The following is a 24851-nucleotide window of genomic DNA, read 5'->3' on the forward strand; positions in this document are numbered from 1 at the left end:
ATCGAATTGAGAAGCATGATGGTATCTGCACACCATATGGCTATATACCTAGAAAGATCCGGGTTAATTAGGAATTGTCTTCGGCAGCTCGTGCTTGTTGTGAAAGGCGATTAAGGGGATCGAGTGATCAAACACGCGGATTTCGTTAATGGACATCATCGTATCACATTAACATAGAGTGAGTGAATGAATATTTAGCGTAACATCGTCAATATTGCAGTCATATCCTGACAATCGAGAACAATTTAATTTATATCAAGACAAAAAATTGAATATTTAGAATAAAAAATCTGCCATTATTACAGCTCATTAACACTGTAACGCTATCATAAAAAGTGTATCAATCGAGACAACAGTATACTGTAAAAAAGGGCTATAGTTCACCAGCATCTGAGTGAGTGAGTTTTGTTTTACGCCACACTCCGCAATATTTCAGCTATATGGCGGCGGTCTGTAAACAATCGCCCAAGACAATCCAGTGATCAACAGTATTACCATCGATCTGCGCAATTCGGAACCGATGGCATGTGTCAACTAAGTCGCCGAGCCCTTTTAGTCGCACAGTCGCTTTTGTGGCAAACATAGGTTGCTGAATACCGTCTATCACGGATCTTCACGGGTCCCGCATTTCAAGTCTAAGCACCATACTAGGGACCGTGGGGACTACGTTTTCAAATTTCACATTGATGGATGCAGATTATGACGTCAATCACTCGATTGTCGGGTTCGGGCTAGATTATTTACAGACCGATGCAATACAACTGGAATCGTGTTGAATTCGGAGTTGAACAACACAAAAAAACCATAAGCTTATTCTTAACTGAAGACACCCGCGTACAACATTCACTTCAACAAATGTGAAGGCTGTGTGTAAACGTAAACACGGAATCTGAAACAGACAACGGGTATTGGTCCGCACAGTCGTGTTACGACTACATGAAATAATAAAAAGCCGGATCAAAATCACCCGGTCCAAAATGCCGATACAGCCATGTTGGTGGGACCAATATCCTCACCCGGAAAACCAACGGGTGGAACAAAATGAATTATTTGCCCCTGAGGATATAAGTCTTGTGTATAAAGTAAAGGTCGGTATGCAAATATCAATGTGAAGATGAGACTTTGCAGCGGACATAATACGATATATTTGGTCATCACGGTTTGGAGCACCAAAGCTGACTGTGATAACCTCTAACAGGAATGTAACAAGATTTTCAGTTGAATATTCAACTCGGGATGTGCTGCGTTCGCCAGATAGACGTGTAGACTGTGAATGATCCAAAGATCTATCACCATTGACAGGACACTGACAGGCGCATTTATTTGCTCTGTTCGAACCCCGAGTGACCTTCACTGCAGGTCGACTTATTGCAACTTGCTGAGAAGATGAAACAACTGGCTGTTTAGGACGACGTTTGACATTTGCAAATGACACAGGCATAGTAGTGTTGTTCTCTTTGACCATTTATGGGACTTCGTCTTAAGAAACTTTGTTCTCAACTTTTACACGTTGGATTTCAACCGCTTCCTTGTATTTACTACAACATCTATAGGCTGCGCTGTTTTCCTCCACGATTTGGACATTTCAAGGTATCTTTAGAGGGACAGGCATCATAAGCATGATCCCCACTGCAGAAACCTGAACTGTACTTTTACAATTGGTTGATGTATGGCCGAAACGCTGGCATTCATAACATCTGAGGGCTGGTGGTCCATATGTTCTTACCGTGAAAGACTGACAGTACATGTATACATGCTCAGGGAGTGTAGTACTTGCAAAAGTTAACAGAACTGATGTCTGCTCTTTTCCCTTACCTCTGGTCAAACTTTTAGCATCAGTAACTTTGAACGATTTCAACTGCTCAACTATTTCATCTTAAGAAATCTCCAGATCGATATTGTAAATAACACCTTTTGTTTCTGGCAGACTTTTGGCGGACATAAGCTTTGATTTGTTTCCCGCAAAGTCGCGTCAGAGAATGAGAGCCATTTTGGATTGCTCATCCGATCTGCAGTTTAACACACTGTCACCTTTATCCAACCTCTTCAGGCTATGGATATCACCAACATGTTTTTGAATGTCCTTAGCTAGTGCAACGGGACTGACGGATTTCAAACCGACACTAGTGTCGACCGAGGAAAAAAATAACAATGGATTTCAGATTATATTCATTAAAATTCAATTTTGCCTGAACATCGTCATCATGTTTTCATTTCGGGCGTTTAGCCAACATGGCATTATATTTCTCAGCGAATTCGACATGAATGGAAGTTTCCTCAAAATCATCAGGAGCCGACCAGTCGGTTGTAAATTCCCCATCAGAATCTGAATTGATAGCCGTATCTGCGAAGCAAACGCTATCACTGTTGTCGACAAGCATAATCCGCGAAGTAGGTTCTGCACGAAAAAAACGTGCCAAACGCACGCACAAAGCCGAGCGTGCTCAGCCAACCGAAAAGCGCAAGTGAAGTTCACGAGCACAAACTTACAACTAAAGGCAATTGCAAAATATAATTACTAAATTAATTACCAAAGCAAGTTTTACCAACTATGCTTATGGTATAGTACAAAGGACACCCCCAACTAACTACTGTAAATCTCAGCGGGAACAATCTACACAGGACCACTGACTCAGAAAGCGAGATAAACACGTCTGTCCTCGTCAGCAGACCAAGCAAGAGACCCTCTCTGCAGCTGCTCTTGTGGATCGATAGAGTAACCTCCCTTTGCAAACGATTCCTCCCATAACGGTGGGTGTAGTTTGATCAAATGTCGTGTCGACATTTTATGTATGGAATTAATAACTCGGACTGTTAGTGGTTGTATCCTCGTGCTTTACTGCAAAAATATTGTCCTCCTGAGAGAGTACGGTCCAAGCCCCCCATATTCAAAGTACATGAAAACATGCAACTGTTCTTAATCGTATCATATCATGTTTTCTTAGCCTTTAGGTAACATTATTCACAACAATTGTATGAAAGTCAACATGATGACTTTGCCATACATCCCCACAACCTATTGAAATTAACAATTCTCGCATGTTAGTCACCCAGTTAGTCACCCAGTTAGTCTTCCCGTTATCGTACATTAATATCATATCATAAGACTGTATAGGGTATCTATCAGATGGCATATTTAATAGACGTATCCAATATTTTATTATTCTAGCTTTAGTAAAAATGTATATGGGAAATCTTCCACAATCTCCATATACCATGGTATTAGGTGTACCTGTTTTAACTCCTAAATTTGTTTTGCAAGTATGTGAAGGTATGTTCTCAATTACGTTAAAATGATTGTAACCCATTACTTCGGAACCATACAATAGAAGAGGAAGGACTTTTGTACCAAATATTTGGAAAAGGAATGATCATCAAAGTCTACGTGTTTGTCAATGTTTTTGCGAACCCCAATAAGTACCTTTTGGGCTTGGGTGGAACAATATTTAGCATGTGCTGAAAGACACGTTTTTCCGTTTCAGATAGTTTGCCCCCATTTTGTGAATACAACTATTCTAGTTTTCTCAGCATTAACAATTAATCCTGCCTCATTGCAGCAATGCTCCAATTTATGTATATGCCTTTGTAATCTAACAACAGTAGTCGTAAACAAAATCACATCATCATCAAACAACAATAAAAACAAACATGTTGAATATGGGTGTAACGGGATACCACATGTACCATTCTGTTGTATTATCGTAGCCAATTCATTAATAAACACTGAGAACAGGAATGGACTCAAAATATAGCCTTGTCAAAGCCCAACATTACAACTGAAGGTATCTGAGATTTCATGAATCAGATTTATTTCTGATGCAAACTTTCACATTATAATATATCATCTGTAGCAATCTATGCGTCTTTGAGAAAAAAAACCCATGTTTTTGCATTACCCCCAAAGTTGTACTCTGTATTGAATCAAACACTTTCTTAAAACCAACAAACAAAGCATACATGTTCTTTCCCCTTGTATTTATACGCTTTTGAACAATTGAATTTAGTATAAAGGTGTTATCAACAGTGCTGTAGCCTGCACTAATGAAGGCTGGAGATTCATCTATTTTATCAAAAGTGTTTTGCATATGAAGCCAGTGTCTTTGTGATGATATAGACGAAAACCTTTCCAAATATACTTAACAGATTTATACCTCCATAATTATCAACATACTTAATGTTCCCGCTTTCATGAATTGGAATAATAATTCCATTTGTCCAAGACAATGGAAAAAACTAACATTAAAAATCAGAGTCTTCAGAGTCTCTAATAAAGTCAGCTAAATATCATCAACACCCTATGCATTATTTACCTTTAAGCGTCTGGTAAAAGGTGAATCTAGAATATCGCTAGTCGGTAGGTCAAAGTCAGTTGATATGCTTGTAGTACTTTCGTGGCTAGCGCTGACATCCTCCGTTACATCACTGCTAGTTGATGTAAACAATTGTTTGAAATGTTCAAACCAATCACTTGTACTGATGTCATAGTTAGTAGACTGTTTACCATTCACGCCTTGAAGGATTGACTAAAACTCTTTAGAATCTATAATGTTTTTATAGCTTTATCTGTTTTTGTTTATGGTACTCTAATTCTTTCTGCTTACACTTAGCGTTATATTAGTTTGTAACTAAATGATACTCATCTAGGTGTTGTTTGTCTTTATAATATGAACTGACTTCAAACGCGTACATTCACTATCAAACCATGGGCTGTTCTTACTGAAATATCTATGTGTCAGTTTTCATTTCATACCCATTGCGGATGAGCACAAATTCAGATTCGATTATTTACCGGCCGCCGCCATATACCCGGAATAGCGAAAACTAAACTCACTCACTTACATATTTAATTACAAATGTATATGTTTTCTAGTGTTTCAAGAATTAATGCTAGTTTTGACAGACGTACGTACTATGCGAGATGCGATGGGATAGCCATGTGGGTTAAACGAAGGTCCGGGTTCGATTCCCTACATGGGTACAGTGTGTGGAGTTCATATCGTGTGTCTTCCGTTGAGATAATGCTGGAATATTGCCAAAAGCACCAAAAATACTACAGGTAGTCACTATACACCTATGCTGTCTAACGGTCAGTTTTAAAGATCTGTTTTACATATTACGAGGGCTGTGGGGTAACCTAGTGGTTAAAGCTTTGTCATGCCGAAGACTCGAGTTCGACATGTGTGAAGCCCATTTCTGGTGTCCCCCTTCGAGATATTGCTGGGATATAAAAGCGGCGTAGAACCGAACTTCCCCACTCAATGGTGAACTAATTGCGGTAGTTGATTCGGAAATATTTCTTGTGAGGTGAAGCGCCGTACAATGACAGCGACGCGCCTTGGCCTGTGTGTCCGATGCTTAACTGAAAGTGCTTGGATGATCAAACTCAAACACTTCAGAAACATTCGAGCGGCGAAGAGCACTATAACCACGCTTTAGTCAAGTTGAATCCTCACTTGTATGAAACACAACCCATCCTTGTCGCAAGCGGCGACTAGCGGGATCGGATGGTTTGGCTCACTGACTTTGTTACCACATCTTATCGTATCCCAATTGTGAAGCTGTTCAAGTTTTGTAAATATGTGTTAAAAGTTGGGAAGTCCACATGTAACATTATGACCTAAGGTGAATGGGGAAGAATATAGGTACAGTTTACTTATATATCTAATGCACTAGACGTGTGAAGGTCCCGGGGTACAATAGGTCATCAGAAACCCATGCTTGCCATAAAATGCGACTGTGCTTGTAAAAGGCGACTAACGGGATCGGGTGGTCAAGTTCGCTGACTTGGTTGACGGATGTCATCGGTTCCCAATTGTGCAGATCGATGCTCATGTTGTTGATTACTGGATTGTCTGGTCCAGACTCGATTTTGTACAGACTGCAGCTATATAGCTGCAAGATTTCTGAGTGCGGCGTACAACTAAACTCACTCACTCACTCTAATGCAGTAAAATATTGGTGTAGACTCTTAAACATGCCTGATTACAGATTACCAAAATAGGATTATCGTATGTTATTATCGTTTGACAATGTAGATGGCATTTCATGGGTATCTAAAATGAAGAATATTCTTTTACAATTTGGTTTTGGTTTTTCTTGGATAAGTCAGGGGATTAGTAATCAAACAGTCTTTGTGAAGCTATTTAAACAAAGATTATCTGACAATTTATTCCAGTCATGGCAATCATCTTTACAAGAGAACGGTAAGGGTACTTATTTTAAACATTTCAAATCTCTGTTTACTGTAGAGAAATACTTGTTATGTAATGAACTTCCTCAATATTTAAAAAATATTATATTTGCTAGAGTCAAATGTTGCAATTTTCGACTAGCCGTGAAAAGGGGCAGATAATCTGATATTAACTATAATGATAGATAATGTCTATATTGTAAATCTAATGGTACTTTATTAATTGAAGATGCATGGCATGTATCTTCTGTATGTGATGCATACTCTAGTATCAGAAATAAATATTTTAAAAAATATAGGGATAGCCAGGTGGTTAAAGCGTTCGAAGACCCGGGTTCAATTCCCCATATGGGCACAATGTTTGAAGCCAATTTTCTGGTGTCCCCCGCCGTCATCTTGCTGGAATATTGCTTAACAACTCCTCAACATGGCCTGAAACATTTCATATAATTATCACACTTAGAAAAACACGCACGCACGCATATACGTACATATGGATCGCCCCTATGGTGTAATGGTTAGAACGTCCGCCAGAGCAGCGGAAGGTTGCGGGTTCGATCCCCGATTGCGTCATACCAAGAGACGTTAAAACGTGGTTCTTGTTTGTCTATGCTTGTGCCTAGTGCTCAACATTAATGGGTTGGCTACAGCAAGGAAAGGTCGGCTTGGAGTCATGAATATTGTGTTTGAGTTGGGTATTCATGCTTCACTGCAGCATGGTATCTAATTATAAGTGAGCCAGTACTACAAAGCCAGCTAAAGCCTGGACTAGTACAACCAGCCACATACAGTCCATTTGGGTCAAAATGTCCCCAGGGAATTGCACTCGAACTCAAAAATAAATAATCGTAAATGATTCAAACTAACGCTAAAGTAAAAAGGAAAAACACACCAACTCTGTAGAATTTTGTTACAATTTTGGTCAACAAAAAATGAAGGTTGTTTAACAAACAATCATTATTTTCATTCGATACTGCAATATTTGTGATGCGGGTGTGCAGGTAAGCGAGAGGAGCGGGCAAATTGTCACGTGACGGTTTATCCTACTGAATGAGTGATTGATTCATCTCACACAATGAAGTTTACAGCTGATGTTAAAGCTTTAATTTGCAAGGCATACGACTGCTTCACGTCTGAATCTCAACGGGGCAGACCATTTTGTGCACTTGATAAATGTCTTAAACGTGCATCTTATGCTGTTGGGGTTCCAGATCAGCAGCTGAAAATATTTTTAAAAAAACGACAAACTCCATCGTCAAACACGAGTGCCATGGAGGGAGGCGTATCAAAATCCACGAAAAATGAAACCTTGATTCGTTTCGAAAACAATTTATCCAGTACCAAATCCGAAGTCTATATAGCAAGAATAGGCAATTATCATTACATGCATATGTATTCTGCAAAATGAAAGAGAAACTCAGAGAAAGAGGGGTTTCAAGCTATTTTGTTGAGAGTTGGTTGAATACAAGCCACACTGCAGAAACGCAATGGGTCGCTAGCACTGAAGGGGCATGTTCCAGACTACAAATAAGCAAAGGAGAGCGACTCTCGGTGCTTCATGCAGGTTGTTTATCTGTGGGATTCTTACTTGGGTGTTCTCTTGTGTTTAGGGCTAAAGCCAAAGAAAACCGAGATGACCACACCGAAATGAATGGACAGTTTTTTTATGGAATGGATAGAAAAACAACTGGTACCGGCGTTGTCATGTAAGAACTTAATTGTCATGGACAATGCTTCATCTCACAGAGGCCGGGATCGTGATACGAAAGCCCCAACTTCAAATTGAAGGACCTCAGACGTGATAACAAGGTTAGAAAAACATAACGTACTATTTCCACACAACACAACAAAAACAAAAGTTTCTGAAATCATTAAAATCCACAAAAGATCACCTGTGTTAAATTGACCAGGATCTGAAATCTGAAGGTCATGATGGCTTACGTTTGACTCCTTATTATTGTGATTTGAATCCGACTGAACTGATCTGGGGTATCATCAAACCTAACATTGCTCGGAATAACACAGCGATTGAAAATTACAGACGTTCAAAATCTAGTCCACGAATCCATGGCTAAGATTTCACAAGACGCAAAAAAAGAAATCAGTTGAGAAAGTTGAAAAATGCTGTGGAGCATCAGTAATGGCTTCAAATCGGTTTACAACAGGCAATTATCAGTTACAACAGGCGATTATCAGTCCTGTTATCATCCGAGTGCACTCTGATGACTGACAGCACCGACTCCATGTCCGATTCAGAAGCTCTGTGTGACGACTTTTGATGCCATCCCCTACCAATGAAATCAACATCGCACGTGTCTCTCGCTTACCTGACTGTCACCTCAGCCCTTGCTATACCCATGTCACAAATCTTGCAGTATCAAATGAAAATAATGATGGTTTGTTAAACAACTTTTGTATTGTTTTGACAAAAAATATAATAAAAGTTCTACAAAGTTGGTGTGTTTTTCCTATTTACTTTGGCGTTAGTTTGAGTCATTTACTATTATTTGTTTTTGAGTTCGAGTGCACTTCACTGGGGAGATTTTGACTCAAATGGAATTTGCACACGGAAGCACGTGGTCACCACTACATGCACAATAATAACACGTATACACGCCTGAACACACATAGATGACTTGCTACATGCATTTTGTGATAAAATCAAATATCAAGGGGAACATATATTCTACTTCTTTTAACGAAAACTTTCTGTGCTTGGTACAACTATTCAGTGGTACCGTCATTCTGGCTATCTCAGTCGAAACTAGTGCATTTTCAAACACAGTTTACACAGAAAACAATAGAAATGAAACTTTAGCGGTAACGACAAACAGACTGAGAAACATTCTTCTTTCCAAAGATTTAAAATATTTTGTTTTCATGTATGGTGGCGATGGTACGAAAGCCTATTAGGGTCAAATCTGAAATTTGCGTGTTGAATTATCAGTACCAGATTAAAATACGTAATTACGAGTTTAAAAAGTCGTAGTTACTAAAAAAGTACTTCCGAGATTTTAATAAAATCTCGTAATTACGACTTTTAATCTCGTAATTACGACTTTTCAAGAAAAATCTTGTAATTACGACTTTTTTAAAAAAACTGTCGTAATTACACTTTATGAAAATCTCGTATTAAAAAACTCGTAATTACGACTTTTACTCTCGTAGTTACGACTTTTCAAAAAGCAAATTTCAGATACGGATTTGATCCTAATAGGCTTTCGTACGATGGACAGTAGAATCTCGATGAGCAAATCTTTAAGCCAAAATCAAAGTCAACACGAGGACCTTCCACGTGCAGCTGACCTCAAATTATCGTGGTGCACGTGCAATATGTGCGAACTGAAGAGTCACTCATGGGAATGAAGTCATGAAAAGACCTGACAGTGTTCACCAGGTAAGTCGTTTTCAGGGTATTGCCATTTTAATCCCGATTTAATTACATTACTTTATGGGTTCCTGCCTTGAAGCTAACCTTTTGATTTGCAAATACAAGACAAGAGATGTAAACAGTTTGTTATTTGCGACATGATCCATAATTCGTCTTATTGTCTTGACTTTTGTGTGCCTTGTGGCTTCCGGGAATGTCGCCGTTGTCGGCCATGAGGGGAGAAAAATGATAGAAATAGAATTATCTTGTTTATTTCTCACATTTGTTAAAAGTGTAATCTTAAGCCAACCCCGAAATAGTGTTGTGAGATGTTTGGAAGGCTTCTTTTCTCGATGAAACGGCATAATGTCATTACTTTCTCGGGCCAGTGGGGGAACTCGTGCACTTAGGCCTTGAACCTTTCTAACAACATGTCATGTTGTATTTGATTTACTTGAAGCATGGCATATGTCAGATGTGTGGTAAATTTGAACAACATTCATCGCGGAGAGTTGTTTCATTGTTGTTTAAAGCCGCTCTCAGCAACACTTCAGCGATTACGGCCTAGTTGAAACAGGCTTGTTTTGGGCCTGTTTTTTTAACTATTGCAGGGAATTAACTCGCTGATCTCCACACCTTCAAAAACAAACAGAGAGGAATCTCAGGCAAAGCAGGAATCTTTATTCTTTAGACAATCAATCAATCAGTAAACAGAACAATCAACGAATCAGGTCAATCAGTTGCAGTCACTGAATATTCGAGAATAACTAGGTAAGTCAAGTAATCAACATCATGGGTGTTCTGGCGTAATACCTATAAATGACTAAGTATAATTCACTGACGAACCTAAAGGATTAGTCATTAACTTTTACTTTAAGAATAAAGGTAACTCGAATACTTGATTGAACAGTGACAACTACTACAATTTTATCATTGTCGACTATTAGAGTAAATACAGTAAATGGGGATCAGTATTATGCAAAAACTTCAACGCGATAATTTATTTGAAACATTCAGAGTTTTGATTTCCAAATTATACGATAACAAGCATACATGGCAATAACTAACGAAGCGGTTCACTTAAGTGTACAGTTGCCATGGTGACGATGAGGTTGAGCCTCACGATTTACATACTTCCTCGACGTCCGTGTGTGTGCCTGACCGTGACGGCTTAATGATTACAATAATATATGTCTTATAACGAAAAGTGGATACTCTCTGATTATTTCATACTAAGACTTATATTAAAGAAAAATGCCTGTATATCTTGAACTATTCTAGACTAGTACTACATCGCCGTAGCGTCATGATAATGCGTGTACACTACATGAACATATGTTTATAAGACATTGCCAGAATGTGCGCGTTTAGCTACATAAGTTTACATAAAGTATTTTTGTATTCTAGAACATATGCAGTCACAAACTGGATATCTTGAACGTAAATATACATATGGGCTTCTGGCGATAACATGACATAAAAATCGTACATACATGGCAAGTAGTATACATGACAAAGATGTGACTATCAATTGGGAAAACTTCAATAACGTTGCACACGTTAATGTGTTGTACACAAACTATTTTAGCATCCACGACCCCGTACAATAATAAGCTATTTTAACGTGAAAACCTCTACAATACAATTACCCTTCATACCAAACTGTATTATGTTTAGTACTGTATTTGACGACACAATTCAAATGAAATATCCCGAAAAACTAGTGAGTTGGAACGGCATTTTACGAATTTTGACTAAATGTAACTTACATTCAGTGTTCAAGCAGAGTACAAGAGTTATAAGCAGAGTCTGACAAAAATGACAAAGTAAATTGACTTACCTTCAAAAACAAACAGAGAGGGATCTCAGGCAAAGCAAGAATGATTCTAGTGTGCAACCATCCTGTATATATACCAGAGGCCTCCTGTCCGAATTTGAAAGCAAGACCGTACGGGCAAATTTAATTGTTAGTTTCGACAAAAGAATCTGTGACATGCTGGTTACCTTACACAAGTTTTGGAGGACAGATGTTTAGCACTGAATACCGAAATAGTGGAAGTTAGATAACCAAAGATTATCAATGTCTCTTTATTGTTACAATTTGTGCTGGTTCCTTTGATAGATTATATTTGACTTGGTCAGCTGTGGCTACACTATCAGGCTCCCTGCGTGACAAAGCCCTGTGTTACGATTAATATGCAAAATGACCTAACATTTAATTGCACGTAGTGTCGCCTGACCGGTGGTGGTTGTATGTAGCATCGCTTGACCAGTTGCGACAGCTTGTATCCTGAGATAATAAGTGATAATATGCCAGCTCCCAGGCACAAGTAGACTTAGGGTAAACTAAAGTAAAATATACATTGTAGAATATTTTCGCATTTTAGTAAAAACTAGAAGTAAAATATGACAAATTTGACCCTGTTATAGTACCCCTGTGCGTCGTGAAGCTTTTGACCTCAAAAGCCTTTTATAAGTATTGAACTACACTATGTCAAAAACAAATACGTACTGATAATAAAAATGCATACAAATACAAAGTACACAATAAACCTCAGTAAGAGAATGTACAAACAATATGACAAAAGGTATGTACTGCGCAGACTAAGAATTAGACTCGAAGAGAATGTGGAACAGACAGAGAGAGGTTTTAGTTAATTCGTTTGTCACAGTGAAGGCAGGCCAGACAACCGTCAGAGTAGGAAAGAAGTATCCAGAGATTTGGAGCTGTTCGACAGTGTAGGGAGGTTGAATGTCCCAGTAGGTAGGACATAGACTGAGAGATAGAATAGGAACAGTCACACATTCTGGACCAGTGGTGAGCTCAAGAACAAGACCGTTGTGCGTCCGGGGATTGTGTTTATAGATGAGAAAGAGAAGTAAGGATGCAACCGGAAGTGTGATCACTCGAAGAAGAATTGAGACATGATAGCCAGCAAGATCAGAGATGACAAAGCTAGGACTAGAAGTTGTTGGTGCATTATAGTTTAGTGCTGGAGGCTGAATTGCTTTAACGGGGGTGACACGAGTAACGAGCAATAATGCAGCCGAGCGCGCATACTTTGAAAAACATCCAAATGAATAAGACAACGGACACAACAGAAGTAGCTGAAGCTGTGATGGCAATAATGACATTTGTATCAGGCCAAGAGATAGGTAAACTAATCTGACCATCACGCAAAGGTTCTGCAAAAGTTTGAAATATAGTTTCTGTTTTTCGTGCACTTTCTGCAGTACGCTTCAGACTTAGATGAGATTTTTCATCATTTGCCAAAACATCAGAAATTTCATGGGAATACATATTAAAATTTGGAATTGTAAAGTTAAAAGCTTTTTTGAAGGTCGTGTCACCTGCTATACTAAAAAGGGTTGAGTCATCGAAGAAGTGCTGCAGAAGAGCAAGGTTGACAGGGTGAAGGTGCGAGATTTGGTTGTGTGAAGCACGACATGAACCAAAGGGTGCCGGATAAAATTGATCTTCAGTAGACAGAGAACAGTAACAAGGAGTGACAATAAGACAGCAGGTACATCCAGAAATTACGCGATGAGTACCAGGACAGTGGAGAGTAAGGAAAGGAATTCTATAGACAAGAACATTTGAGGCATCAACAGAGATAAGCTGAGGTGGCTGAGGTCTGGTAATGTAGCAAAAATCACAAAGGGATTTAATCAACTCTTTACTATTTTGAAAGAGAGCTAGGGTACATGATGGTTTGGGAGAGGACCGTAATGCTATTTGAAAAGGACAGTGTATGGTAAATTCATCACCTGAACAGGAAGCTCAGTCCAGACTGAGAAAATGCTTGGAATCAGATGATATGGCAACATAAGGCAGAATATCAAGGAGTTGAGTAGAGTGGGATGATGTCTTGTTCACAGGCACTGGGAGAGAAATAGCTTTATACATTTTGAAAGGTTTGGCCAAAGAGGATAAGGGGAATTTAAGAGATATGTACACATGGGACTTAGCACGGGCAAAGATAAATTTAGCTTGGGAATAATAATAGGTTGGTTTGGTTTGGAGCAGGTGGAAATTTAGATACTTACTTGATAAAATGGAAGAAAGATGGTGGATGGTTTGTTCCAGAATCTGCGGGGCAATAAGTAGAGGAGAAAGTTTGTTTTGCGAGGTCTAAAATGCCTAATTTGCGTTCTTCGAGCTGATGCTCAATGGTATTAGAATTTTGAATATTTGGTCTATCAAAAGGGAGGTGAGTGAAGTAAATGTAGACTGAATATTTCTGTCATTATTCCCCATCGCAGTGGCTGTGGACGTAATTGCATTGTGAATGGCCTTCACACCTTTCAAAGCATTCTTAAACCCTTTGTTGACAAGTTTCATAAAAGAAGAGAGGTGGGCTGAATGCTGTTGCAAGACATTTGCAAGATTAATATCATGTTTGGTTAAGGCGTTAATATGCTTGGCAAGTAGACTGACATCGTCAGTGGTGGCTGTGCCAAACAATGTTTTGGAAAGGGATCCTACAAAACTAAGGACTGCTCGCTTGGAACGACTTGAGGAAGGGACCTTTGACTCAGGAATGAGTTTTATTATTTGTTGTTTAGTTTCATTTAGTTGTGCAACACACCTGGCTTTTATAACATTCAGGTGCATTTGCATTTGGTGCAGTAATGCACACGTTGCATTGCCTTGGTGACAACCGTTCAACCGTTCGGGACATGGGGGAGCTTGACCTCATAGGTGTGTACCCAATACTCTGTTGAAAAATGTACTTCAGTGGTTGGCTTAAAGACAATTCCATAATTTAGTCTTTGAACAGGGCTGGTGCTGAAGACAGGGTGGGCTAACAGAGCGATAAGCCACAGGATAATCAAGCTCCAGGATGAACCTTTGATGAAATGAAAAATGGAGCCATTAGAAGAGTTGACCTGGTTGGAAAGAATGTCGTGGCCACAACACCAATCCTAGCACTGAGACACAGAAACTGAGTAACTGCAAAAGGGGTGGGTCACTCATAACAATGGCTGACACAATTCAAATCATAAAGGGTCGAGGCAGCTTGGTGACACCTGAGTACTGACTCAAAAAAAGTACTTGCGTCTGTGTTTGCGAGCTCTACCAGTCATTGTTCTTGACTTATGGAAATGATTGATCAGGGATGGATCAAGGTTGGAAGCAGGCTCCCAAGTCGTTTGAGAATAGCCTAACCATTTTATTTGGTACATCTTGGTACCTTTTGACATTTTGCATCTGAGACTTTTGTCAACAGGATAGGTTTGTTCATCTTGAGGTTTGTCATCCTGTTGGGAAGCGGATGGTAGAGGACCTGTATCATTTTTCTGGCTCTTGAGAGACCATTTGTTGTTCTAAAGGAGTGCTAGCATCAGCTGGTGTGCCAACATGAGGAGAATGATGTGTCCTCATCAGCAGAAATGCTGAGAGAAGGCAAATGACTTGTGTCAATATCAGCCAAAGTGCTGGGCAAAGGAGAATGATGTGTATCATCATCAGCAGATGAACTGTGAAAAGGGAAACGACATCCATTGTTGGGGACTTGATCTGGAAGTCGATCATTGGCTTCGCGAGCAACATAAGGCTTTATGTGATTGGCGTGGATGAGGGCCTTGTGTTTTTTGCTGGTTTGAACGTGTCATAGTTTGAAGGTTTGATTTGGACCAGACTCTATAATTTAACCATTTAACTGAGGGCTTTGGGGACCTACCAGGATGAATATGTTAGTTTTTCATCAGGACCAAATCACCTACAGAGAACTGGGGCTCTCTAGCTTTGAGGTCAGTACGCTCTTTGTTGGTGTCTTGGGAAAATTTCATATTGTCCTTGGCAATGGTCTTGGAGATTGTCCAGAAGGGTCTTAAGATGCTGCTCTGCAGTTTTGCCTAGTGATGGCTTGGGCAGAAGGGCAATATCAATAGGGAGATGCATCTCCCTGCCAAAGAGCAGATAGAATGGAGTGTAGCCAGTTGATGCACACGATGCAATGCGCATTGACATCATTACACAAGGAATAAGGTCTGCCCAGTTGGACTGATCAGAGTCACAGTATGCTCTGAGTGCCCTAATCAATGGTCCTATTGCGTCTTTCACACATGCCATTGGTTTCAGGATATGATGATGTCAGATGGTGCTTGATGTCCAAAAGTTCACATAGGGCATTGACAAGTTTAGAAGTGAACTGCCGACCTCTATCAGAAAGAAGAGTTTTGGAAGCACCAAAACAAGTAATCACCTAATTGAAAAGAACATGGGCTACCACAGTGGCATCTTGGGTTTTCATGGCAAAGCCTTCTGTCCAGCGAGAAAAAGAGTCCACTATTAGGAGGACATACTTAAAACCATCTTTTGTTTCAGGGAGTGGACCAAAGATATCAATGTAAATGCGGGAAAAGGTATCCTCTATGGGCATTGGGACCATAAAAGCATGTCTACCATGAGTCATGGGTTTAATTTTCTGACATGTCTCACAGGACCTAATGTATTTGTCTATTTCCTGATACATGCCAGGCCAGTGGTACTTAGACAGGAGCGCTTGAAAAGTAGAATCCCTTCCAAGATGACAACCGCCTACTTTTGAGTCATGATAGGCAAACAGGAGATCTTTGCGCTTGATAAGTGGGACCACTACTTGTGTAATTTAAGGAGGTCTATGGGCCTTGGTACCTCTATGTTTAGCTTGGTAAACGTGATAGAGAATACCATCTCTGACAACATATTCCTGTGAACGACCTACAAGACCTTTGACTTGAACATCGTTGCAAGTTTCAGCTTTGGAAATGTAGTCAATAATGGATCGAAGGTCAGGAAAATTGTATTGTTGCGTAACAAATTCATCATCATCTGTGTCGACTGCTGCAACTACTTTAGATGGACCAGGTGGGGGTGGTCTGTTAGCGTAATACAAATCAATCGCGAGTGGCTCAGGGGTGACTAGGTCCTGGTGAGAAGATAGGGAGGTTGAGGATGGCTTAGTAGAAGGGACAGAGGTTGATGTGGAAGGAAGTGGTGATGCTGGTGTGATATCAGGGGTTGAGAAGGGTACAAAGGGAGATGTAGATACGACAAAAACAGCTTTGTCTGTGGTGTTGGATTGGCATGAGACAACCTGAGCAGGCTTTCTGTTGGAGGGCAATTGCAATGGAGGAGATGGAATGTCATCTGTGACAGGTGTAATCTTAGGCTCAGGGTATTGTGCATTGGACAAGGCATCTGCATTGGCACTGGATTTCCCTGGCCTGTGGACAATTTCAAAATCATAGTCTTGTAACATGACTTACCATCGACCAAGGTGACCAGTTTCTTTCTCAATATTTTATGAACCAAGTAAGTGCCTTGTGATCAGTGTAAAGTTTGAATTTATTTCCAGCCAAATAGACAAAAGTTTCTATACCCTCTACAACTGCCAAACATACAGGTTGTGTAACTCCCCAATTCTTTTCCGAAGAGTGAAGTGATCGTCCCCCATAGCAGATGACATGTTCCTTACCATCTGGACCAAGCTGCCCTAAAATATACCCAAGTGATGTAGTGGAAGCATCTGGTTTTGAAAGGTTTTGTAGGATGAGGATAGACAAGGATGGGAGATGTTGTCAGTTTCTCCTTTAAGAAAGCCCATAGACATCTGTCTGTGCAAGGAAATTTTGCATCTTTCTTCAGCATGTCATAGAGAGGTGCTGCTATAACTAAGAATTTGGGAATGAATTTCCTGTAGTAACTGCAAAGACCGAGAAAATGGCAAACATCATGAACGTTTTTGGTGGCAGAATTTGTGTGACTTCTTCTATTTCAGATTGATCAACTTCAATACCATTTTTGGTGAAAATGTGCCCTAGATATTGGACTTGTTTTGCTGCGAATTTACATTTGCTTGGTTTCAAAGTCAAGCCTATTTGCTTTATCTTTTGGAAAACACATTTTGGGTGATTCAGGTGTTCTGGAAATGTTTTGGAGTCGACAATGATGTCATCCACATAAATAAGAACATATTTCCAGTTCATTTCTTTAAGAGCTTCTTAAATGGTACTTAGAAATGCCATGGGAGCATTTTTTAGGCCAAATGGCAGACAGTTCCATTCAAAAACACCATCAGGAGTAATGAAAGCAGATTTATGTTTTGTTTCTGGGTGAAGAGGAATTTGCCAAAAGCCACTAGCGCAATCCAAAACACTGAAAATTTTCGCATGACTTTCTCCCACTGCATCAATGACATCTTCAAAGAGGAACGAAAATTGGCTGGGTGACAGAATTCAGACGTCCATATTCCACGGAAAAACGATAAGTGTTGTCACGTTTCTTTACCATAACGACTGGGGAGTGCCACTCTGATGAACTCGGTTGAATAAGTTTGGCATCTATCATTTCTTTGATTTGTTTTGAGCACTCTTTTCTAACTTCAGAACTTCAGCATTTTGACGGTAAATGGGACGCCTCACAGGTGAAGATGTGTTTGGCCCAGTTCATACCAATTGTGTGCAAAAGCAGCATGCTTAGAGTGGAGGAAGGAAGGAAGTTCTCGTTTTTGGTCAGGAGACGGGTCTGAATCAGAAAGGTCAAAGGATAGTTCTGAAGGAGGAGTTTGATTGCGGTGAGATGGGGACTGGGATGGAGTTGTAAAGGCATAGGGTGTAGATACAGAGTTAGTCTGGCCTCGTGTAAGGGATGCAGCACTAGCCTTAGGATGAGGGCGATGTGTGTCATGGGGTGTTTTGGGTTCAATTTCAGGGAAATCTTGCAAAACTGAGACACTGGATGGGTGCACTTCAGATGTTATGGCTAGCACTCTTTTAGTATTGAGATAGATATGAGAGTTTGTAGGGTTAAGGAAGCGCATATAGACACCTTTCTTGGACTTTGTCACTAAACATCTGCCGCCCTGCAGATTAGCTCGTGCAAGCTCAGGAACAGGGTCTAATAGAAGAGTAGAGCCTAATCTATGGTGAGAGATTTGGACAGGAATGTCCACCTGGCAAGAAGGTGGAATGGTGATTGGTTTCTTGGCCCTAGCATAGCTTTCACTAGACTCTACTAGGGGAAGAGTGATCAGACCTTCCTGGATAATCAGGCACCTGTCAGCTAGGGAGATAGCAGCCTTGTATTCAGAAAGGAAGTCGATGCCTAATATCAGAGACTGGTGTAGAGACTGAAAGACATAGAAGGATTGAGAGAGAAGGAGATGGCCTATGCAGATATCAAGAGAAATGGACCCTAAGATCTTATGAACTTCACCACCTACACTAATGACTTCACAAAGGTCAGAGTCTTGAGTAAGTGATGTAATGTGTCGCCTACTTTTTGAAGGTAGCTCATGCTGACACAGGACACAGAAGCACCTGTATCAACTAGAGCTGTTGTCTTCACTTGCTTCACTAGATCAGTGTTCTTAACTAAGGGAGCCACAAGTGAGACCAAAGGTTTCTCATGCCTGACCGCAGATCTCTGAGAATCAGGCGCGAGTCCCTATTGCCTCGGCCATTCATTCTGAGAGTGATATGCCCTTATGCACACACTAGAATGATGACCTACTTTATTGCAGAGAGTACACGGGGTATTAAAATGTGGGCAATATAACCTGTCTGAACAGTACATACCACATCCGATGCATCTTTGCTGCAGGAACGGGGGTACTGGGTACTGTCGGCGCTGATGATTGCTTGACTGTCTTGGCAGGAACTGATGCCTTGGCTATGATTGGCAACTGTTGCTGTTGTTGTTGTGGAGGCGGTCTGGTGGCTTCTGTAGCCACGGCCTGAACTGTTGGATCCGTTGTCTTGGAGATTAGGGTGGCCTAAAGTTCTGAAAGTTGGTCCACCTTCATAGCCATGTTAATGTCCTGAGATTTCACACATGTCTGGGATCTCTAAGCCAGTTCAGCATGGTGACAGACATCTTCAAGTGTGGCGGGCTCCTTATTAATCACCCCCTGGCTAATGCTAGACCTAAGCCCATTAACGGATACTGCCACAGTCACGGACACTGGCAGTGCTAAGTTATGTGTAGCCTTTCGTAGCCTTGTCAGAAAATCAGTACTGGACTCTCCTGTTGACTGTGACATTTGTAAAACATTCACATCGAAGGTTCGTGGCTTGTGAAACCTTGATGTGAATGCTGCCTCCAGACAGTTCATACTTTGTTTGGTGACATCGGGAAGATCTTGGTGCCATACTTTAGCTGTCCCCTCTAAATAGAAAGGAAACAGCAGGCACTGACGTTCTTCGTTGTAACCAAACAACTTAACAAAGTTGGTAAAGTCCTGCCACCAGGATGCTGGCTCCTCTTGTCCTCTGAAGGGCTGTAACTTGATCTATGGTGTTGCCATGCCAAAGGTTGGTGATGGAGGCATTGATGTCGCTGTTGATGTAGATGACACTGTTGATGCAAGTGATGACACAGCTAATGTTGTGGACGATGGTGTGGGTGTGGTCAGGGATGGTGATGTTGGGAAAGGTGAAACCTGCTCCTTGATCAAACTGGTCAATCGCAACCTTGGATCCTGCCATCGAAAGTCTCTGCTTGCAATTTGTAGGCGTGGCTCCGGACATCTAGGATTGACTCCACCAGTTGAAACAGGCTTGTTTTGGGCCTGTTTATGCCTAGAACTATTGCAGGGAATTAACTCGCTGATCTCCACGCCTTCAAAAACAGAGAGGGATCTCTGGCAAAGCAGGAATCTTTACTCTTTAGACAATCAATCAATCAGTAAACAGAACAATCAATGAATCAGGTCAATCAGTTGCAGTCACTGAATATTCGAGAATAACTAGGTAAGTCAAGTAATCAACATCATGGGTGTTTGCCATGCCAAAGGTTGGTGATGGAGGCATTGATGTCGCTGTTGATGTAGATGACACTGTTGATGCAAGTGATGACACAGCTAATGTTGTGGACGATGGTGTGGGTGTGGTCAGGGATGGTGATGTTGGGAAAGGTGAAACCTGCTCCTTGATCAAACTGGTCAATCGCAACCTTGGATCCTGCCATCGAAAGTCTCTGCTTGCAATTTGTAGGCGTGGCTCCGGACATCTAGGATTGACTCCACCAGTTGAAACAGGCTTGTTTTGGGCCTGTTTATGCCTAGAACTATTGCAGGGAATTAACTCGCTGATCTCCACGCCTTCAAAAACAGAGAGGGATCTCTGGCAAAGCAGGAATCTTTACTCTTTAGACAATCAATCAATCAGTAAACAGAACAATCAATGAATCAGGTCAATCAGTTGCAGTCACTGAATATTCGAGAATAACTAGGTAAGTCAAGTAATCAACATCATGGGTGTTTGCCATGCCAAAGGTTGGTGATGGAGGCATTGATGTCGCTGTTGATGTAGATGACACTGTTGATGCAAGTGATGACACAGCTAATGTTGTGGACGATGGTGTGGGTGTGGTCAGGGATGGTGATGTTGGGAAAGGTGAAACCTGCTCCTTGATCAAACTGGTCAATCGCAACCTTGGATCCTGCCATCGAAAGTCTCTGCTTGCAATTTGTAGGCGTGGCTCCGGACATCTAGGATTGACTCCACCAGTTGAAACAGGCTTGTTTTGGGCCTGTTTATGCCTAGAACTATTGCAGGGAATTAACTCGCTGATCTCCACGCCTTCAAAAACAAACAGAGAGGGATCTCTGGCAAAGCAGGAATCTTTACTCTTTAGACAATCAATCAATCAGTAAACAGAACAATCAACGAATCAGGTCAATCAGTTGCAGTCACTGAATATTCGAGAATAACTAGGTAAGTCAAGTAATCAACATCATGGGTGTTCTGGCGTAATACCTATAAATGACTAAGTATAATTCACTGACGAACCTAAAGGATTAGTCATTAACTTTTACTTTAAGAATAAAGGTAACTCGAATACTTGACTGAATAGTGACAACTAGTACAATTTTATCATTGTCGACTATTAGAGTAAATACAGTAAATGGGGATCAATATTGTGTAAACACTTCAACGCGATGTATCCAGCTTGTATCCTGAGGTAATAAGTGATAATATGCCAGCTCCCAGCCACAAGTAGACTTAGTTAGGGTAACCTAAAATCAGATATACATTGTAGAATGTATTCCGCATTTTAGTAAAAACTACAAGTAAAATATGACAAATCTGACCCTGTTACATAATTATGAACAGTCAGATCCGTCGAATCGTGCTTGAGTGGTTCTGTGCTAATCAGTCGAATTTGTTAATACGCTTTAGCACGTTTGGATCAAAAGCGGACCGATGAATTGCAATGTACATGTAACTCGAAAAATAATAAACATAACTTACTCAGTGAAACGATGATCATAATCAAAACATCATACCAACTCTGTGAGTTTTTTACAGAATTTTTGTCCTAATAAGAATAAGGTGTTGCACGAGTTGTATTTTACACATGGTTATGTAGAAATTGTAAGAAGATGGCGTACATAAGGTTCAGATATCTTGACAGTTTTTTTCAGGACATATATGGTAGTATTCTCAACAAGTTGCTTATATTCTGACATGTTGGGGTAGTTATAAAAACAATCACTAATCAATGTCTAAAGTTCATTCCCTAGTGCTTTACATCTAAATAATGAAATTCATTTGTTGAGAATTACCCAATGTAGAAAATCTCTCTTCATGAGGAATGCTTGATGCTTTTCTATTGGCAATTTGTGACTACAGAAAATGATGATCGCTTGTTAAACAACTTTTTTATTCGGGTGTCCCAAATTATGAGACACATCATCAGAGTTGGTCTGTCGATTTCATGTGGCTGTGCAAAATTTGGTTTTGTTGCAATGATTACATTTTGTGTTAGTGAGCAATTCGTCGGTCTCAAATGGAATCAAACAGACTGTACCTGTACTAAAATATAGTAAAGGTTTATAAATGTTATCTGTGAGTAATAAAAACTTTTCAAAACATGGTGAACCTTTGATAGTCAAATACTAGAAATCTTTCGGGGAATTCCGAATGTCACTTCTCCATCCTGCAAAAACTGTTCCCTTAAAATTAGAACCACCTTTGCCGTTAACCATACTTTTGAAAGAAGATGTGGATATTCAAAACAATGCGGGATACCACAAGTTCTTAAAATATCTTTGATATATTTTAGCCAAGGATGAGAATAGCCATGTGTAAATTTACCAGTCGCGTAGTTTAGCATACATGAGGCAGTTGTATGGGTAGTGTTGGGGCATGATAACTTGCATCAGTATGCTAAAACACGTTTATCTGTTTGTATGCATACCGGTCTTTTCAAATTCGCCGTAAACCATACAGCTGGGTGTTGACATCCTCAGACCTGCTGCAAGTTTTAGAAATTTCAAGTGTACACATTAAATTAAATTAGTGTTCTCAAACCGCCAGATTTCACACCCGTAAAGTAAAACCGGGAGAACAACTTTATCGAAGGAAGGGATCAAACAATCCAAAGGTAATTATTTAGCCTTGTGTGAGAATATCGAGTTTTGTTTGGTCCACATGACTCTGATAAAATACCATGTACATCCATCACGATCCGCGAGCGGGAGTATAAAAGTCGTGTACTCCCGCTACGAAAGTCATATTACCCCGCTACGCCTCCGTGACGACGCAAAGTGAGAAAAGCGTGGATCGAGAAGCCTTTTGTCACGTGCGGTGTATTGAGGTTAAACAGTGGCATCTCACGTATATAAACACAGGTCGATTCGATGCGTGTTGTTTTGTTTTAAATTAGGGAAAACATTCAGCTGGATAAATGCGTTATCACCTCGTGTCTAGGGAAACGAGGGACTGATAAAACCGCGTATTTCCCTCAACACGATATGATAACTTATATTAAGACTAAAATGTGAAAATAATGTCAGAGATCTAGCAGAGGACAAAGCATTATCAACAATATTTGTATCTCTACAGGTTGTATTGGCTTCCAGTCTATCATAGTCAAGTCGGCCATTACACATAAACAAATTATGACTTTTACATAAACCATTACGTTTATGTCCATAATTGTTTGGGTTACCTCTGTCTTTTGTAGCTCTTTGCCTTCGTAAATTGAGATCAAATAGTACAGATTCAGGATCTAGTTCTTGTCTCATCTCATCTACGTCCAAGTCTAGACCGTGAAGGTCCCGGGGTAGAATAGGCCTTCAGGAACCCATGCTTGCCGTAAAAGGTGATTGTGCGACTAAGGGGCGACTAACGGGATCAGGTGGCCAGGCTCGCTGACTTGGTTGACACATGTCATCGGTTCCAAATTGCGCAGATCGATGCTCATGTTGTTGATCACTGGATTGTCTGGTCCAGACTCGATTATTTACAGACCACCGCCCTTAAGCTGCAATATTGCTGAGTGCGGCGTAAAACTAAACTCACTCACTCACTCCAGTTCTAAATCATTTATTATGTGATTACAAAAAGAGCAATAATCCTCCAGTTGTTTTGTCCTTGCTTTAAAATTCCCAGAGAGTATCATGAAGTCAGATTCTGACTCAAAGTGACATACGCTATTTTCAATATCCTGGAACATATCTTCTCTGTAATATCTGGAGCTTTCAGGTGGGACGTTTTCTACCACTCTAAACATGTCCTAGGGTATATAAAGCAGTTTACCAAATACTCTAAGCCACGGCATAGTATCGATATCATCATCAACATCAGACACACTATAACTATATCGGGATCTTCTAGCGAATGATTTTCTTTTTTTCAGGGACACCTTATAACCACTAATAGCAATGTCATCTGAAGGGTCTGCCTTTGTTTCCTGTAGTCCAACAATACCATATTTGCGTATAAAATCAACAAAATCGGGGTAATCTAGCCTGTTTCTCAGACCACACACATTCAGGCTAAAACATTCCAGGTCATAAGACTGAATCACAACTCCAGTTTTACATCTTGGTCCAGGATTGAAAAAATAGCTGTTATTTGACGAGGACCATGCTCAATACCGATGTCTTCCCTCTGTCTAAGTCTGGGTGTCTCGGTCGGTCTGGGGAGCTGGTCTGGACGAGGCTTGTGTGGAGGAGTGATGGGTACAGGGCGTTATCTACGTTGAGTCTGGCCACAGCAACCTGAGCTTTCTTGTTTTTCCTGTCTTCCCTCATAAGTGGGGAAAAAGACATTGTATATTCATTCACTTTATTAGGGAACTGCTTCACCATTCGGTATGGCTTACCCTGGAGTTCCCTGCCTGCCCTTTTCACTCTCTCCGTTTCTGCAGTTATGTTAAACTTATCTATAATCGATCTGGGTTTAGTAGAACCACCACTAGCTCTCCCTCGGGTCCTATTCTATGAACTCTATGGAAGTTGATCTGATCAGCATCAACCTTAGGTTCATCCTTGATACATTTTCTCAGTATCTGTG

The 24851-nt window shown here is 40.4% G+C and overlaps 1 pseudogene; it reads right to left on the minus strand.

Moving 5' to 3' along the window:
• Positions 1–10414: 10414 nt before the first annotated feature.
• On the minus strand, positions 10415–20075 carry LOC137282096 (uncharacterized; annotated as a pseudogene).
• Between the last annotated feature and the right edge of the window lie 4776 nt (positions 20076–24851).

The sequence above is a fragment of the Haliotis asinina genome, chromosome 4 (genome assembly GCF_037392515.1).
Source record: "Haliotis asinina isolate JCU_RB_2024 chromosome 4, JCU_Hal_asi_v2, whole genome shotgun sequence".
NCBI classification, from domain to species: Eukaryota; Metazoa; Mollusca; class Gastropoda; order Lepetellida; family Haliotidae; genus Haliotis; species Haliotis asinina.